This window comes from Bidens hawaiensis, unplaced genomic scaffold (assembly GCF_021521415.1).
Source record: "Bidens hawaiensis isolate Kalapana, Puna unplaced genomic scaffold, B.hawaiensis_p1.1 tig00000864_1, whole genome shotgun sequence".
NCBI lineage: Eukaryota > Viridiplantae > Streptophyta > Magnoliopsida > Asterales > Asteraceae > Bidens > Bidens hawaiensis.
In genome coordinates this window covers 2,573,646-2,590,604 of record NW_027491050.1, presented here as the reverse complement: position 1 = coordinate 2,590,604, position 16,959 = coordinate 2,573,646, and positions in this window count along the sequence as shown.

Below are 16,959 nucleotides of genomic sequence, written 5' to 3'. Positions count from 1 at the left end.
GGACCATCCGTCGGGTGAAACCTTAGCAAAGGTTTGACAAGAACACACCGACTCGAATACTCAAAGACCGATTGAATATCCCGGCGGAACCAGGATATCCAATGATTGAGAATGAAGGATTGTGAACATATATCAAACACAAAACAGTAAATGATAATCAGTAAAAGCTATTTCAAAGACAAAGATTCACTATATTTAATGATACATTAGTGGAACAGTGAATGGAATGTCTAGGGTTTTGTGTGACGGCGGCGGCTCTTTACGATGAACAAAAGGAATGTTTTTCGTAATCAGTGTGTGCCTGCCTCTGCCTTGAAATCCGTACCCCCAAATCTGTACCCTAAAGGTAACCTAGGACGTCTATTTATAGACGTTGACTTTCCTTTTCAGACGTCCTAGTCATTACATAATGAAAGATAAATCTAATACAAGTGTTACAGTCCTCGAGCAAGGTACATACCTTGCTCGAGCAAACTTCCTATACTAGGTGTGCTTGGTGAGTATCCTCGAGCAGACTTTACTTGGAATATATTCTCTTTCGAAGAATACATATTCCCTTTGAGTAAGCTTCATTCCTCTTGACTTGTTCAAACTTTGCTCGAATAAGTCCATCGAGCAAGCTCATTCTTCTTGATGTCTTCAGCTTTTCTTATTCAGCAATCTTTAGCATACTCGGATGTAAATCTTGCTAGGTAACTGAACTGTGCTCGAAGTCTTTGCTTTGATTCACGTGACATCCTCTTATTGCATCCATGCTCGTCCCCATGTGCTCGATCATCCTGTGCTCGTAACACTTGGCTGGAACTTGTATGATCAAGCTGTTTGCTCGATTGGCAATCCATGCTCGATAGAAGAATACTCTTGCTCGTTGAAGTGTTGCTTGCTCGAAGACTTTAACACTTAGAAGAATCAACCATTTAAGGTTCAGAACCTTGCTTGAAGTAGTAAAAACCATGCTCGATCGTCTGTGCTTGCTCGAATTCCATACTTAGCCGTTTATGAGGAGGTTGAGAAGATTCCGATCTTCCTTATCAAAAATCTGACCCAACAATCTCCCCCTAGATTGGAACAAGCTCAGATGCACCAAAACATACCTGCATAGAGTTACACATATATCAGATTTCTAGATAAATCATTTAATTGGAATTTTGCCACATGGGCATTACAAACTAAATTTTTACAACTCAAACAAAATATAAAGATAAACAGAAATAAAAATCAATCATTCATTAGCTCCATTCTGTTATCTTCTTCCTCTGTTCTTGGCTTCAGTTCTTTCTTTTAGTTTCTTCACATATGCAGCTCTTTGCTTCAGCATGTCAAGTTCAGAGGAGTCAGAGACATCACTTGGGAATCTTGCATTAATTAAATCTTGTAATTCTTGTGGATGCATATAATGCAGATCTCTATCCTCCCTTATGACTGCAATAGGTATCCCAGACTCATTTCTCAAAGTGGTCGAATCATCATGTTGATTGTATGTTAAGTATGTGATTCTTCCAAATTGTTGTACTCTTGAGTTGGGTTCCTTCATCACTTCTCTCGTTGCCAAGCACTCTTTTAAGGTCTTCCTTTTCTGCTGAGAGCTGCTTGCTAGAGTTCTTTGTTTCTTTGAATCAGAGAGGGAAAGCTCAGATATGTGAACTTCACTGATTCTCTTCCTCCTCTTTTCTTTTTCTGCTTGGCTCCTGATCTCTCTCTTCTTCTGCTGCAGAAATGGGAATCCCTTTTCTGCTTGTTCCTTCAAAAACTTGGAGAGATCATTCCTCAGTTGACCAGATGGTTGACAACTTACTTGATTGTCATATAAATTCAGCTCAGCCATCTTGGTCAGTTGTTCTTTTGAAAAATTTCTCAAATCATCTCTGAAGATGATGAGATGTTCTGCTTCATCTTCAGTCACCACCCTTAAAGTCTTTGATCTTCTGTCAAAATAGAGATGTGTGGGCAAATTCAAGTTTCTTGGCTGCACAGGCCTCACACTCTCTGACCTATGAGTTCTGCTTGAGCTCCCCATTTCAACTTTCTTAATCTTATCAAGACCCTCTTCAACATACCATCTCTTTATTGTATCTTCTGTTTGCATTACCAGTCTTGACATTTTTACTCCCTTTTTGTGGAGGGCATTCATCATTTCTACATGAACATCTTGTTCTGCCCTCCTTTTGTCTTCCTGCAGTTTCCTATGTGTTTCAAGATACATCCTCTGCTCTATGTGGTATATTTCCATTAGCTCAGCAAGAGGCATGTTCTGAAACTGTTCTTGTGATATCCCTTTATATGTTACAAACGTTTTTAACATTTCCATCCTTTGAGGGTCCTCAAACCACTTCTATGCTTCTTGATCTTTCTTTTCTCTTTCCTCCCTTTCCTTCTGTAATCTCATTTTTAACTCCTGCTCTCTTTCAAATTTTTCTCGACTTTCTTGATCTTTGTGAGAGTCTTTAATCTGTTGAATTCTTCTTTTCAGATCTTCAGGAGAGAGATTTATCAAGAAGTTGTAGCTGTAGCCATACAGCTGAAGGAATTTGATATCTTTATGTTTTGCTTTCATGGATTCATACTCTTTTTCATCATTTGCCTTCTTCTCTGTTCTCTTACTGCTGTCATATTCTGTAAATGTCTTTTCTTTCTCTTCCTTCTCTTAGATACCTTTCTCACATACTCAGATAGATCCTCCATGAGAGCCCTTTTATACAAATTATCAATCTTGTCTAAGGGTTGTAAGTTGAGGAATGCAGGCTTGTGACTAGCCTTTATCAATACTTCTCTTTTTCCTTTCCTTACTCTCCAACCCTCAGCTTCTTTTGCCACTTCCTCTTTTGATAGTCTTTGAACATAAAGAGGATCATAACCCAGACTGATCAGATACTCAGCATCTTCATTTGTCTTTTCAGTCTCCTCCAATTCTTCCTCATCTTCATTTTCACTATCCACGTCAACCACTTCTTCAAGGTTATGAAGAGCCTCAATCATTGGTTCATCATTTTGTTTGGATTGAGCTTTTCTTCTTTCTTCAAGCTTGTCTAACCTCAACTTGTACACCATCTTCTTTACTGATTTTTATCTCTTGGACTCTGGTGTCTCAATTTCAGTTGTGTCCTTTCTTTTAAGACTTGATTGAGATGTAGTGGGTGAGTTGTGCTGATGTTCTTCAACCTCTGTTTCTTCCAATATGATTTCTTGATCAACAGATTTTGATTCGTCATTTTCAGTTTCAACTGTGTGTGTGTCAACAGGTTCTTTAGTAACTTCTTCAATAATGGGCTCATTTAAGTCATCTTGTTCTTTCATTCTCTGTTCCCTTTCTCTGCCCATATTGATGTATTCCTGTTGTGCTTTCATTGCTGCCTTTACAATGTCTGGGTGATGTTTTTCTGGGTTGTTCAGTATGAGTGTTATATCTTGCATTATCACCAGTTTGACCATTGTAAATGCTGAAACCTCAACTATTTCATCTTCTTCATTTGTTACAGGACCCAAACCAAGTTCATCTTCATTTATTTCAAGCTCTTTAGGCTTAGTGATCAAAGGCTCTGCAGCCTTTTCTTGTTCAGGTTATTGTTGATCAACATTCAAATTTTCTTTCAAGGAATCAATTGTAGCCTTGATTGCTTCATCAGCTTCTCTTAATTTCCTCTCATCTTCCTCCTCTTTATCTTTCATGTTTATCAAAGCTTCAATTACCTCCTGAGGAATTTCCTCTTCTTCTTCAACCATTTCTTCCCTTTCAAGGGCCTCCAGCTCTTCATTCATTAAATTTATTGCTGTTTTTACTGACTCAGCTTCAGCCATGTCTTTATCAATAACATCTTCCTTAAACAATAGATCATCAGACTGAACTGCATGCTTGGGTAAAGGATGTAAGTCATCATTTGTGTGGGCAATCCATTTTCCCTTTTCTTTCCTTTTCAACTTTTCCCTTTCAGATTCATCTTCTTCACTTTTCTCCCCTTCAACTTCTGACTCATCATCATATAACTGCTTTATCATGTTCAGTGCATCAGATGGTCCAACTTCCTCTTCAACATCAATATTCTCCCCCTGTTTTGGTGCATCTGAGGTCTTCTCAACCTCAGATTGCCCCTCAAGAGTTTGAATTTTCAATAAAGCCTCCTGTAATGCAGCTTCCAGAGTCGAGTTCTTTGCAACCAAAATGGCATTCTTTTCTCTTAACACGATGTTTTCAAACTCAAGTTTGGCATTTTCACAGATAGTGTCATAGAGGTTTGGACTGGAGAAAGGGGTTTCAACAGATGGTTTTGGAGCTGGTTCTGAGAATGGTTCAGATTCTTTAGTTTCAGGTGATGGAATCTTGTATGGTTCTGGGATTTGGGTTGGTAGAGTAGGTTCAGTTGGTTCTGTAGTAGGTTGAGGATGGATAGGTATATCTTGTTCAGTTGGCTCAGTTGTGGCAGGTGAAAAATGAATATCAGTATTATCAGTTGGCTCATGAGCTTAGTGACCAATTTCATACACAGTCTCGTCAACTACAACCTGTGCATCAGCAGCATTTTCAATAACCATTTCATCTCCTCCATCGGCACCATCATCATCATCATCATCATTTTCATTATCATCACCATCATCATCTTCCTCATCACTGTTGCCAGGGGTCCTCGGTACATCAATGGCACCCAGTGTAGGTACGAGTAGCCATGGGAGTACATCCCAGTCATCATTCTCAATGAAGTTACTCTGAGCATCCTTCATACGTTTGCATATATTTGAGTCTTGCAACTTCAAAATCTGCCTTGTCCTTTGAATATCTGGTAAGGCTCTGTTTATTAAGATTTGAAGAAACCTTGGATACATCAGAAATCGTTGAGTAACATGCTTCTCTGCATTGGAGATCATCCCTTGAAAAATAAGTCTTGAAATGTTGAAGGGTTGCTGGTAAAGAATGGCGACAGTGAGAGTCCCAAGCTCTCTGCTCAATAAAGTCCAAGTCCCTCTCCGAGGAGATAAGGACTGGATTATGTGATGGATCAGGAACCTGTAGATTAAAGGAAAACTTCCCTTTTGAAACTGTCCCTCCTTAACGCCTCCCTGATAGCCCATAGTCTCTTGAAAGACTCTTAGTAACCTTGGGACTGAGTAGGACGGCTGATCCTCAAAATTGTCATGAAGGTCCAGTGTAGCTCTGATTAAGGCTTCGGTTATCTCAATGTCATGATTTAGAATGGACGCCTCAAATCTTTCCCCATTGACGTCATTGACATATGTTGCAGACCCCCAAAAATCTGAAATATGATTTCTGTATATTGTGGGGTCGGTAGTTAAAGCCACCCTCAAATTGGAGTTTCTCAAAAAGTTTATCATTGGCTCCAACTCACAGTAGTCATCATCTATCTCCAACCGAGCACACATATTATGCCGTTTTTCGAATTTGAAAGCCATCAGTTCTGTTCCGTAGTAATATGCATACCTGCAAGAACAAGTAAACAGTTAGTCAATTTGTTCAATTGGAAACCCTAATTTCAAAATCAGTGCGACGATTATCGAACAACGATGTCTTACCGAAGTCGAAACAGAGCTAATGGCTATAATCGATGTGAAATTAAGAAAGAATAGACCAGCGAGCAAGAGGGAGATAGCACGAGCAAGAGGGCGTTCGTTTAGGTTCAATTAGAGAAAAATGTGTGAAAAACTTTCTAAGTCCCCTTTTTATACCTAATGATTTGGTGGTACAGTACCTTGGTTTGTCGTCTAGCACACGACAGTTGTCATTTAATTTCAAATTCACATTTACCACCCTTGCTCGAGTATACAGCCAAAATAAAAACTGGCTCCCCCTCTACACAAGGACATGGTACAATACTTGCTCGAGTATACTTAGAAATATATCGTCAATTCCCTATGCTCGAGATGCATTCCTGTGTGCTCGATGTACAGTGTGCTCGAAAATCTTAAACTAACTCTTTCCTAATCCCGCACTCGAATCAATCTCGAAATTTTAACTCAATCATCTCGACACCAAGCATAGACCTTGCTCGAAACACTTAGATGTTTCCTATCATTCAGTTCTCGTGCTTGTAGACTTGAAATCATACTTATGCAATCATGCTCGAAGATACTTAGTAAAATAAAAAAGTATATCTTCGTGCTCGAAGATCAAAGATAACAACACATCAAAAGTAAGCTCGAAGTACAGTCTAATTCCTAGATCATACTCAAAAATACTGAGAACAAACATAGATAACAGTGGTGAAGTCAATATCATTTGCCTAGAAGTTAAGACAAAGATCACACTCAAACTTTGCAATAATTAAGATTACAAGTTAATGAAATCATTCCGTTTGCTCAAGCTTGGGTTTGAGGTGAACACGATATCAAAATCCAGTTCAAAGAGTTATGTCAATTAATTGGAAAGATCTCAACATGGGATCAGATTGTCCAATAACTGTCACACCACTTCATTTTCAGTCGTATTATGACTTAAGTCAGGCTGACATTAGGTGTATGCTCTTAGCATGATTCTTATGACTTTTTTTGATATTCTTAAGGTTCAATTAGTTGCTTTAGTAAGAATGGTCACATTTTAGACTTTAGTTGTTCCTTATCTCTTCTCAAAGCTTATTTAGCTTTCTCCAAATCACCCCAAATTGACTTCGACCCCCTGATGCGTTGGTCAAAAATAAGTTTTATTTGTCCGAGCAGTTTATTTAATAAGAAGATACATAGATGTTAGACCATAAGGTTGAACGTTGGACTTACAAGCCATCCGGACTTAAATGCCTTTCATTCAGAGTGTTTAGGACTTATTTGAATGCCCCACTCTTGTAGTTCTTTTAGTGTCCCTTAAGGTTATGATACATTTATTTATCATTAATGATTTTGAAGTATATTTCATTTTCTTTTTCACTCGTTTTCATTTGCTTCCTTTTCTTTTGATTAGCTTTCAAATATATATATAGCTATTTGGTAGCTGCTCATAATTTGATAAACTGTTTTTGGTGGACCAAAACATCAACAGGCTCGTGTATGATTGGATAATTGCCTTTCTGCCTATCATTCGGAGAGATGTGCAAGGAACCATACCTTAGTTTTCAAATGAATCACCACATCAAACTTAGCATGATTATAGTATTTGTATCACATAGATCACTGCACTCATGAGAAGAAGCTACACAAATTGTCAGTTTACTGAACATAAATCTTTTAAGTCTATAATCCATGAGTTAGGAGATTAGACAATATACTATAATTTCCCAAATTAGTGGGATTCAATCTCCACTTGAAAAACAATTTTCACTCCTGATTAGGAACTTGGATAATGTTATCATCTCCCTTGTATGATCACCAAAACTGTGTTGCTTAATCAAAAACTCTTTACCATTTAAAAACCATTTTCCTTTTGAAAATTCAGTTGAAGAACAGTGATTTTAAAGATGGTGTTGTCATTTAAGCATTTTGTAATTAAGCACACACTTTCACAGAATCAAGACACAGACTTTCAGATAGCACAGAAACAACAAAGCATCACTTAAGTCTATCGAGCATGCTCAGAACTTCATCGAGCATGCTCAAAAATCTATCGAGCAAACTTAGAAGTGAATTAGTTTGTTGATTGTGCTCGAGAGACTTAACTTTGTGCTCGAGCAGTAAGTTACAAGGAATAAGTTATCCTGAACTTCCAAGTATGGATTGTTTGTGCTCGAAGAGCATTAAACACCCATCTTCCACAGAAGCATGCTCGAAACACTTGCTAAAGTTTTCAAGACTGCATTCCATGCTCGAGCAGTTGAGCAATGACATGTGTTCTCGAATGATTTAGAAATCTTTCAAAACCCTATGCTTGTGCTCGAAGAGCAATAAGCACATCATCAAGCACAGATTCATGCTCGAATTACTTAGAATCATAAAAATTCATCATGCAAGCACATATCAAAGTACTAACAGCTGTAATTATCTAAGCTAACAGAAATTCCACACAAGAACAGTCACAAACATGATTAATGCAGACAGAATAGTCAGTTTAGCACCGCAGTCAATCATGCAAACATTCAAAGTGAGTAACATAGATCATCAGTAAACACCTCACTTAAGCACACATCCTAAATTAAACGTCATCAGCATTTATCATTCTTAGGCATTTTAGTAGAAAGTGAAACCTGGTCTTATCTAAAGGTTTGGTGAACAAATCAGCCAAATTATCAGATGTGTCTACCCTTTTCATTTCTATAAGCCCTTTTTCCTGACAATCCCTAATGAAATGATGTCTAATTTTAATGTGCTTAGTCTTAGAATGTTGGACTGGATTCTTAACAATGAACATAGCAGCAGTATTATCAATTAAAATAGGTGTGAGTAAGAAATTCAGACCATAATCCAGCAGTTGGTTTTGAATCCACAGAACCTGTGCACAGCAAGCAGATGCAGCAATGTACTCCGCTTCAGCAGTAGAGATTGACACTGTGGTTTGTTTCTTGCATTGCCATGACACGAGTCTGTTTCCAAGAAACTGACATCCTCCTGAAGTTGATTTTCGACTCATGTTGCAACGATCATAGTCACTGCCAGTGTAAGCCATCAAATCAAAGGAAGAGTTCTTTGGATACCAAATTCCCAAGTCTGGTTTTCCTTTCAAGTATCTGTATATATTTTTTACTGATAGCATATGTAACACCTTGGGGTTAGCTTGAAATCTTACATAGACACACAGCAAACATAATATCTGGCCTAGATGCTGTGAGATACATCAATGATCCTATCTTGGCCCTATATTCATGCTGGTCCACTGGCTCCCCCTTTTCATCAGGTACCATTTTCTCATGTGTGTCCATTGGTGTTGACACTGTCTTGAAGTCTTGGCACTTGAACTTGGTGAGAATCTCTTGCACATATTTTGATTGATTGATGAAAATTCCATCTGTCTTCTGTTGCACTTGCAGTCCAAGGAAGAAATTCATTTCTCCCTTTGAGCTCATTTGGTATTTGGACTTCATCACTTGCTCAAATTCCTTGAACATTTGTTCATTTGTTGAGCCAAAAATGATGTCATCCACATACACTTGCAGCAGTAGCAAATATTTTCCCTTTCTTTTGTAAAACAAAGTCTTGTCAATGGCCCCTCTACAGAAACCATGTTCTAATAGATGGTTAGAAAGCTCATCATACCAGGCTCTTGGTGCCTGATGTAGTCCATAAAGTGCCTTGTTGAGCTTGTAGACTTTGTTTGGATGAATTGGATCTTCAAATCTAGGAGGTTGAGTGACATAAACTTCTTCATCTATCTTTCCATTCAGAAATGCAGATTTTACATCAAGCTGATAGACTTTAATGTTCATTGATGCTGCATATGCTAGAAAAATCCTGATAGCCTCTAGTCTTGCAACAGGAGCAAATACCTCTTCAAAGTCTACTCCTTCTTCTTGTAGACACCCTAGAGCTACCAATCTAGCTTTGTTCTTTATCACTATCCCCCTTTCATCCTTCTTGTTTCTAAAGACCCATTTTGTACCAATTGCATACTTGCCTCTAGGCTTGTCCACTAAGTCCCACACATGTAAGTCTCTAAACTGAGCTAATTCCTCCTGCATAGCTTCCACCCAGCTGTTGTCCTTTAAAGCTTGATTGATATTCTTTGGTTCAACTTGGGATAGAAAACAGGCATACAGACAGATATTTGCTCTTTCAGATGCACTTCTGGTAACTCTTTCATGTAGGTCTCCGATGATGTTCTCTGCAGGGTGATTTCTTTCAACAGAGGTAGTTTGAACAACTGGTGGTACATACACTTCTGCTTCTAGATTTGTCATATTCATCTCAGCAGATTCATCTTCAGATCTGTCTTGATTTTCAACAGAGGTTTGAACATGATTGAGTCCTGATGTAGATGCCTCATTTCCTCCTAGCTGCAATGAGTCAAACAGGGTCTGCAACTGAGACATTTCTTCAGTCTGAGAGGGTTGTTGACTTTGGATGGGTTCACTTTCAATAACACTTGGACCTTCATTTGAGATTTCAACTTCAGCCTCTTGTCCAACTCTCTCTACTTCATCTTCTTCTTGGATGTTTCTACCAAAGTCAAAACCATTTGCTTCAGGAGCAACTGAGGTCCATAGTTTTTTCAGATCAACTTTTTTTGCTTTTTCTTTTTCTTCAAAGCTGGTTCTGAACATACTATTATCCATGTCTTCACTATAGATTTTAAATGATTTGATCATTTTCTCAAGATCAAATAGCTATTTTGGACCATCAGTATTGTTGAATTGGTTTTCATTGAAGATGATGTCAGACGATTCAATGACCACCATGTGCTATTTCACATAGACTCTATAAGCTTTTGAATGAGATGAATAGTCCACAAAGAAACATTCCAGTGATTTGGACTGGAATTTGTTCAAGTAGTCCTTTGTGTTCAAGAGTGAGCATTTACATCCAAAAGGCTTCAAGAACTTCACATAAGGCTTTCTCTGGTAGAGAATTTCATATGGTGTCTTATTTTGAGCCTTGTTGAGTAGAACCCTGTTCTGCACATAACATGCAGTGTTTATTGCTTCTCCCCAGAAGGTAACAGGAAGGTTGACAACAACAATCATGGTCTTTGCAGCTTCAATTAAGTTCTACTTCTCCTTTCTGAAACACTATTTTGTTCAGGGATTCTAGGAGCACTATACTGCTGGAAAATACCCTTAGAAGTGCAGAATTCACTCATAGTGTCATTCTTGAATTCTGACCCATTGTCACTTCAAATTACCTTCACTTTCCTGTCAAGTTGATTTTCCATCTTGAGTACACAGAATTTGATCAAATTTGGGGTTTCATTCTTGGTGCCCATGAAATATACCCAAGTGAATCTTGAACAATCATCAGTTATCACTAAGCAGTATCTCTTCTTTCCAACACTTGGAACACTCACTGGACCAAACAAGTCCATGTGAAGTAATTCCAAGACCTCATCTATTGTGTTTATCAGTTTGCTCTTGTGTGAGGATTTGTGTTGTTTTCCTTTTAGGCAAGATGTGCATTTTTCTTCGAGCTTGAACTCTCTTGTGGGAAGGCCAACAACATATTCACCTTTCACTAGTTTGTTCATGTTCTTCAAATTTACATGACACATCTTCCTATGCCATAGCACAGTTTCATTCTCAGTTGTCTTTGATACAAAGCATGAACCACCTCTTGAAGTTGCAGTATTCATTCTCAGTTCATAGAGGTTGCCATTTCTTGGAGCCATCATCATAATCATTTCGGTTGGAATCACAAACTCTGGCTTCAAAATCAGGCAATGTTCATCATTGAAGGCAACCTTGTATCCCTTGTCACACACTTGAGAAATGCTCAGCAAATTGTACTATAGTCCTTCAACATGTAGAACATTCTCAAAGGATACTTTGCCATTTGTGAGTGTTCCCTTTTCAACAATTTTTCCTCCATTTTCATCACTCCCAAATGCAACTGGTCCCTCATATTTATTCACATAATTCATCAATGCAGACTTGTCACATGTCATGTGCCTTGAACATCCACTGTCCATATACCATAAATCGTTGCTACTCATGGACTGTTCCTGCACACACACAAAAAGAATCAGTTTGATTCTGAGTTACAAACTCCATCAGTTTGTAATTCAGAGATAGTGGAGGATGCATCAGAAGTTGGGATTGGAACAGGTGGTGGATCTTCATACACGACTTCACAATCCTCATCAGTGTCGGACTCTGATCCAAAGTGCACTGCAGACACTTTAGTGCTACTATCAATCACCTTATCCTTCCCTTCTTCTACTTCCTTCTTTGCCTTCCACTTGAATCCTCTTGGTTCAAATCCTTGTTTCAACAGAAACTTCTCATCACCATTTAGAACACCTGGTCTCCTCTTCGCTTTCTCTTCATTTGGTGACCCTTTGTTCTTTTCTGTTGTTGTCAGGATTTGGTCATTTTCTTTGATCGTCAAAATTGTTTTGAGCCTTTGTTCCAACATAGGCTGATGGTGCCTATCTTCAGATGGGTTTTTATTTCCATTCAAGTATCTCTCATACATTTCTTTGTAGCTTTTCATGTCATAGCCACTAACCACATCTAGAATTTCAAAAATATCCTCAAGAACCCAACAAGAGTCAATGTGATGCCCATATGCATCACATTTCGTGCAGAACACTTTAGCAAAGCTTCCCAAATCTTCAAGAAGTTTCTTGTCCTTGATATTGTCACTTGGTTTAGGGAAGTCAAATCCTAAAGATGTCTTTGGATTCAAAGTGTTGGAAAAATCCATCTTGATTGGCTTGCTGAGATCAATTGCTTGTGGATATTTTTCTTTGACAAAAACGATTTTCTTCAGCTTGGATGGGAATCTTGAAGAACTTCCCTCTTCTTCTTTTGAATGTCCTCTTCTTGAAGCATAATCCACATCACCAACATCAAACAATTCATGATTAGAAAAGACTGGGTAGATTGGTGGATGACTCTGATCATAAGAAGATTCCATTGGTTGTTTAGTTTTCTTCTTTATGACTGGCTGTGGTTCTGTTCTCTTCTTGATTACTGGCTGTGTTCTAGCACATATATCAAATGGAACATGCTCTCTTCTCATTCTTTCGTGGTGCTTTCTTACCTGTGATGTCATAGGTGGAAGAAGAGGAATTTTGTCACTTTTCTTCTTATTTGTTCTTTTCTTCTTATTCCCCTTTGATGACTTAGAGCTTCCACAGCTACAATTGCTTTCTTCACTGGAGTATTCACTCCACTTCTTTTTCTCTCCTTGAGGCTGTTCATCAATCACAGTTTCTGACTTATCAGTTTGTTTCATCACAAATTCTCCATCCTGATCTACAATCACATCATCATACTGCTTAATAAATTCAGGCTTATCATCAAACACATTTTTGAACTGTTTGAGATACTCACTTCTGCTCTCTTTATCAACCTTCAAAGGATAACTGTCACAAAAAGGTGGTGGTACCTTCTTGTACTTCTCTTCTTCTGTCATTTTGTCAACATGACCAATAATGTTTCCTGTAGAGACAAGGTTTTTCAAAAACTCCATTTCAATCAACAACTCTGCATTCTTGAGTTTTTCATCAACAAACGTCTTCTTTAGTCCTTCTATCTCAATTCTCATTCTGGATTGAACTTGATATGATACCATACAATCATCCTCCAATCCCTTTATTTGACTTTCATATGTAGCCTCACTATCCGCATACACATTCAGAAAGACATCCTTCCTTCCACATTCAGTTTTCCATTTTCCAACCTCCTGATTTAATTCATCAATTTTAGCAAGAAGATCAGAAATAGAAGTGTCAGAATTTACCTGAGTGTTGGAAGATTCAGCCTTGTCATTTATTTTGGCCATGAATGCGACATTTTCCCTTTCCATCTCAGCAGCATGATTACTCCAGTCAAACTCTCCATCCTGAGCCACCCTTGTAACAGCTACATTCCATTGATCCCTTTGCTGGTTCACACCATTTTGAGATGGTCTGTTTTGATTTGTGTGAACCTGAATCTGATTATTTCTCTGAGGTTGAAATGTTTGTTGCTGGGTTCTATTCTGATTTTGATAGGGATTTTGGTTGGGCATTTGATTCCTCTGCTGCTAAAAGTTTTGGTTCTGATTCTGATAGAATTGATTCTGGTTAACTTGATTGCCAGACTGCCTTGGCATGTTGCATTCCCTTGCAAAGTGTCCCGGTTGTTGACAGTTATAACAGATGGCTTTGGATTTGTCAAATCCAATCCTTTCATTGGGTCCATTGAAACTGGTTCTGCCAGTTCTGTTATACAACCTCTTGCTTCTTACTGCCAACATAGCCGCTTGCCATTTGATGTCCATATCTTCTAAATCATCAGCGTCTATCTGTTCTAAGTCTTCTTGCACGATGCTTGTGTTTATTAGATTCTTGGCCACAAAGGCATGGTAAGACTCATTGAACATTGAGAATAATGCCTGGTAATCTGTTCCTTGAGTTAGATTGTGTTGTGCAAAAGTAGACTGCCCATTTCTAGTAGATTGATTGTCATCTTCCATCAGCTGCACATTGAATCTTGACTGACTGTTACTAGATGAGTTTGCTTCTGATGGTTCCTCAATGATAGGCTGTTGATTCTTGATCGAGAGATTGCCCATTGGTGCCACAAGAGCATTGTTCATTTGAAAGCTTGGCTTGTCCTCTCGAATCATATGATTCTCAATCATTTCATGCTCAGCAGCCTTAAGAAAGGCAATCACATCATCCAATTTGAAGCTAGGAAAACTTGCCTTTTCCTTTATAAACTTGCTTGCAGTGTACCATTCTCCAGATAGAGATGACAGAAGCTTCTTGTTAAGCTCAAAATCGAAAATCTGCAAATCAGTGGTCCTAATTTCATTTACAATGGTCATGAACCTTTGTAACACTGACTTCAACCTTTCTCCTTCTTTAAACTTAAATCTGTCCAACTGCTGCTTCAGTCGGTCTTTTTTAATATCTCTCAACTCAGTGTTCCCTTCAAACATTTCAATCACTGCATCATACATATCCTTTGCGTTTTTATGATGATTTACAGTGGTTATCATCCCTCTTTTTCATTCTCAAATCAACCGCAACGTTGTTGTTTGGAGCTACTGAAGAAATATAGTTCCCTTCAGTGATAGCCATCCAAAGTTCTGGATTTTTGTAGTTCACTGCAGCTTCAAATAGCACCTTCCATTTTATGAAATTTTCTTGTCCAAGCAACCTTGGAATCTTGTTGGTTGACACTTCCTGGTCTTCCATTTCACCAGATCTGAGTTTTTCAGCAGCAGAGCACAGTGAATCTTCAAGCTTCTTCACAAACCCTCAGTCCCGTGGTCTTCAGTGAGCTTACTCAGGCTCTGATACCACTTGTCAGGACCGTCTGTCGGGTGAAACCTTAGCAAAGGTTTGACAAGAACACACCGACTCGAATACTCAAAGACCGATTGAATATCCCGACGGAATCAGGATATCCAATGATTGAGAATGAAGGATTGTGAACAGATATCAAACACAAAACAGTAAATGATAATCTGTAAAAGCTATTTCAAAGACAAAGATTCACTATATTTAATGATACATTAGTGGAATAGTGAATGGAATGTCTAGGGTTTTGTGTGATGGCGGCAGCTCTTGTACGATGAACAAAAGGAATGTTTTTCGTAATCAGTGCATGCCTGCCTCTGTCTTGAAATCCGTACCCCCAAATCTGTACCCTAAAGGTAACCTAGGACGTCTATTTATAGACGTTGACTTTCCTTTTCAGACGTCCTAGTCATTACATAATGAAAGATAAATCTAATACAAGTGTTACAGTCCTCGAGCAAGGTACATACCTTGCTCGAGCAAACTTCCTATACTAGGTGTGCTCGGTGAGTATCCTCGAGCAGACTTTACTTGGAATATATTCTCTTTCGAAGAATACATATTCCCTTTGAGTAAGCTTCATTCCTCTTGACTTGTTCAAACTTTGCTCGAATAAGTCCATCGAGCAAGCTCATTCTTCTTGATGTCTTCAGCTTTTCTTATTCAGCAATCTTTAGCATGCTCGGATGTAAATCTTGCTCGGTAACTGAACTGTGCTCGAAGTCTTTGCTTTGATTCACGTGACATCCTCTTATTGCATCCATGCTCGTCCCCATGTGCTCGATCATCCTGTGCTCGTAACACTTGGCTGGAACTTGTATGATCAAGCTGTTTGCTCGATTGGCAATCCATGCTCGATAGAAGAATACTCTTGCTCGTTGAAGTGTTGCTTGCTCGAAGACTTTAACACTTAGAAGAATCAACCATTTAAGGTTCAGAACCTTGCTTGAAGTAGTAAAAACCATGCTCGATCGTCTGTGCTTGCTCGAATTCCATACTTAGCCGTTTATGAGGAGGTTGAGAAGATTCCGATCTTCCTTATCAAAAATCTGACCCAACAAAAAAAAATTCATGAGCAGATGGGTACCAAACTCCTTATCAGTACTGCCTATCACCCGCAGACGGATGGTCAATCCGAGATGACCATTCAGACTCTTGAGGATATGTTGCGGGCTTGTGTAATCTATTTTGGGGGTAGTTGGGATCGTCACTTACCGTTGGTAGAGTTATTGTATAACAACAGTTATCACGCCTTGATTGGGATGCCACCATTTGAGATGCTGTATGGTAGGAGGTGTAGGACTCTAGTCTGCTGGGGTTCCATTGGTCAGAAACAGTTGGGTAGTTTGGAGGTGGTTGAGGCTACGACTGAGAAGCTCGATAAGATTAAGGCTTTTATGAAGACCGCGCAGGATCGTCAGAAGTCTTATGCAGATAAAAGGCGAAGGCCTATTGTGTTTGAGGCTGGGGATCGGGTTATGCTAAAAGTTTCTCCCTAGAAGGGCATTATTCGTTTTCGTAAGAGGGGGAAGCTCAGTCCGAGGTTTATTGGCCCGTTCTGAATTTTGGCCTTAGTTGGTGAGGTAGCATATAGGCTGGAATTGCCCGAGGAGCTCGCGGGGATTTATCCTAGTTTTCACGTGTCCCATCTGAGGAAATGCTTAGCGGATGAAGAGGCCCATGTGCCTCTCAATGATATTGAACTCGATAGTAAGCTGAACTACGTTGAACAACCGATTGCTATTCTTGACCATCAGGAGAGGCGTTTGAGGAATAAGGTGGTTAGACAGGTGAAGGTACCGTGGAGGCACCGTAGGGGTTCCGACGCTACTTGGGAGTCCGAAAACGAGATGATGAAACTCTACCCGTAGTTGTTCCTGTCGCGTCGGGATTCGGGGACGAATCCCATTGTAAGGGGGGTGGACTTGTAACGTGTCACACCCCGTTAAGCGAATTGCGGAAGAGTAAAACGAAAATGCAACAGATACAAATGGTATCAAATACATTGGTCATAAAGAAACATTACTAACCATTTTACAATATATTACATCGTTCTAACATCTTTTACAAACTTGGTGATACAATCAAACCGGTTCTTCAATTACTTTACTTCTAACTCAAATGCTCACGACATCAATCACCAATCTGAC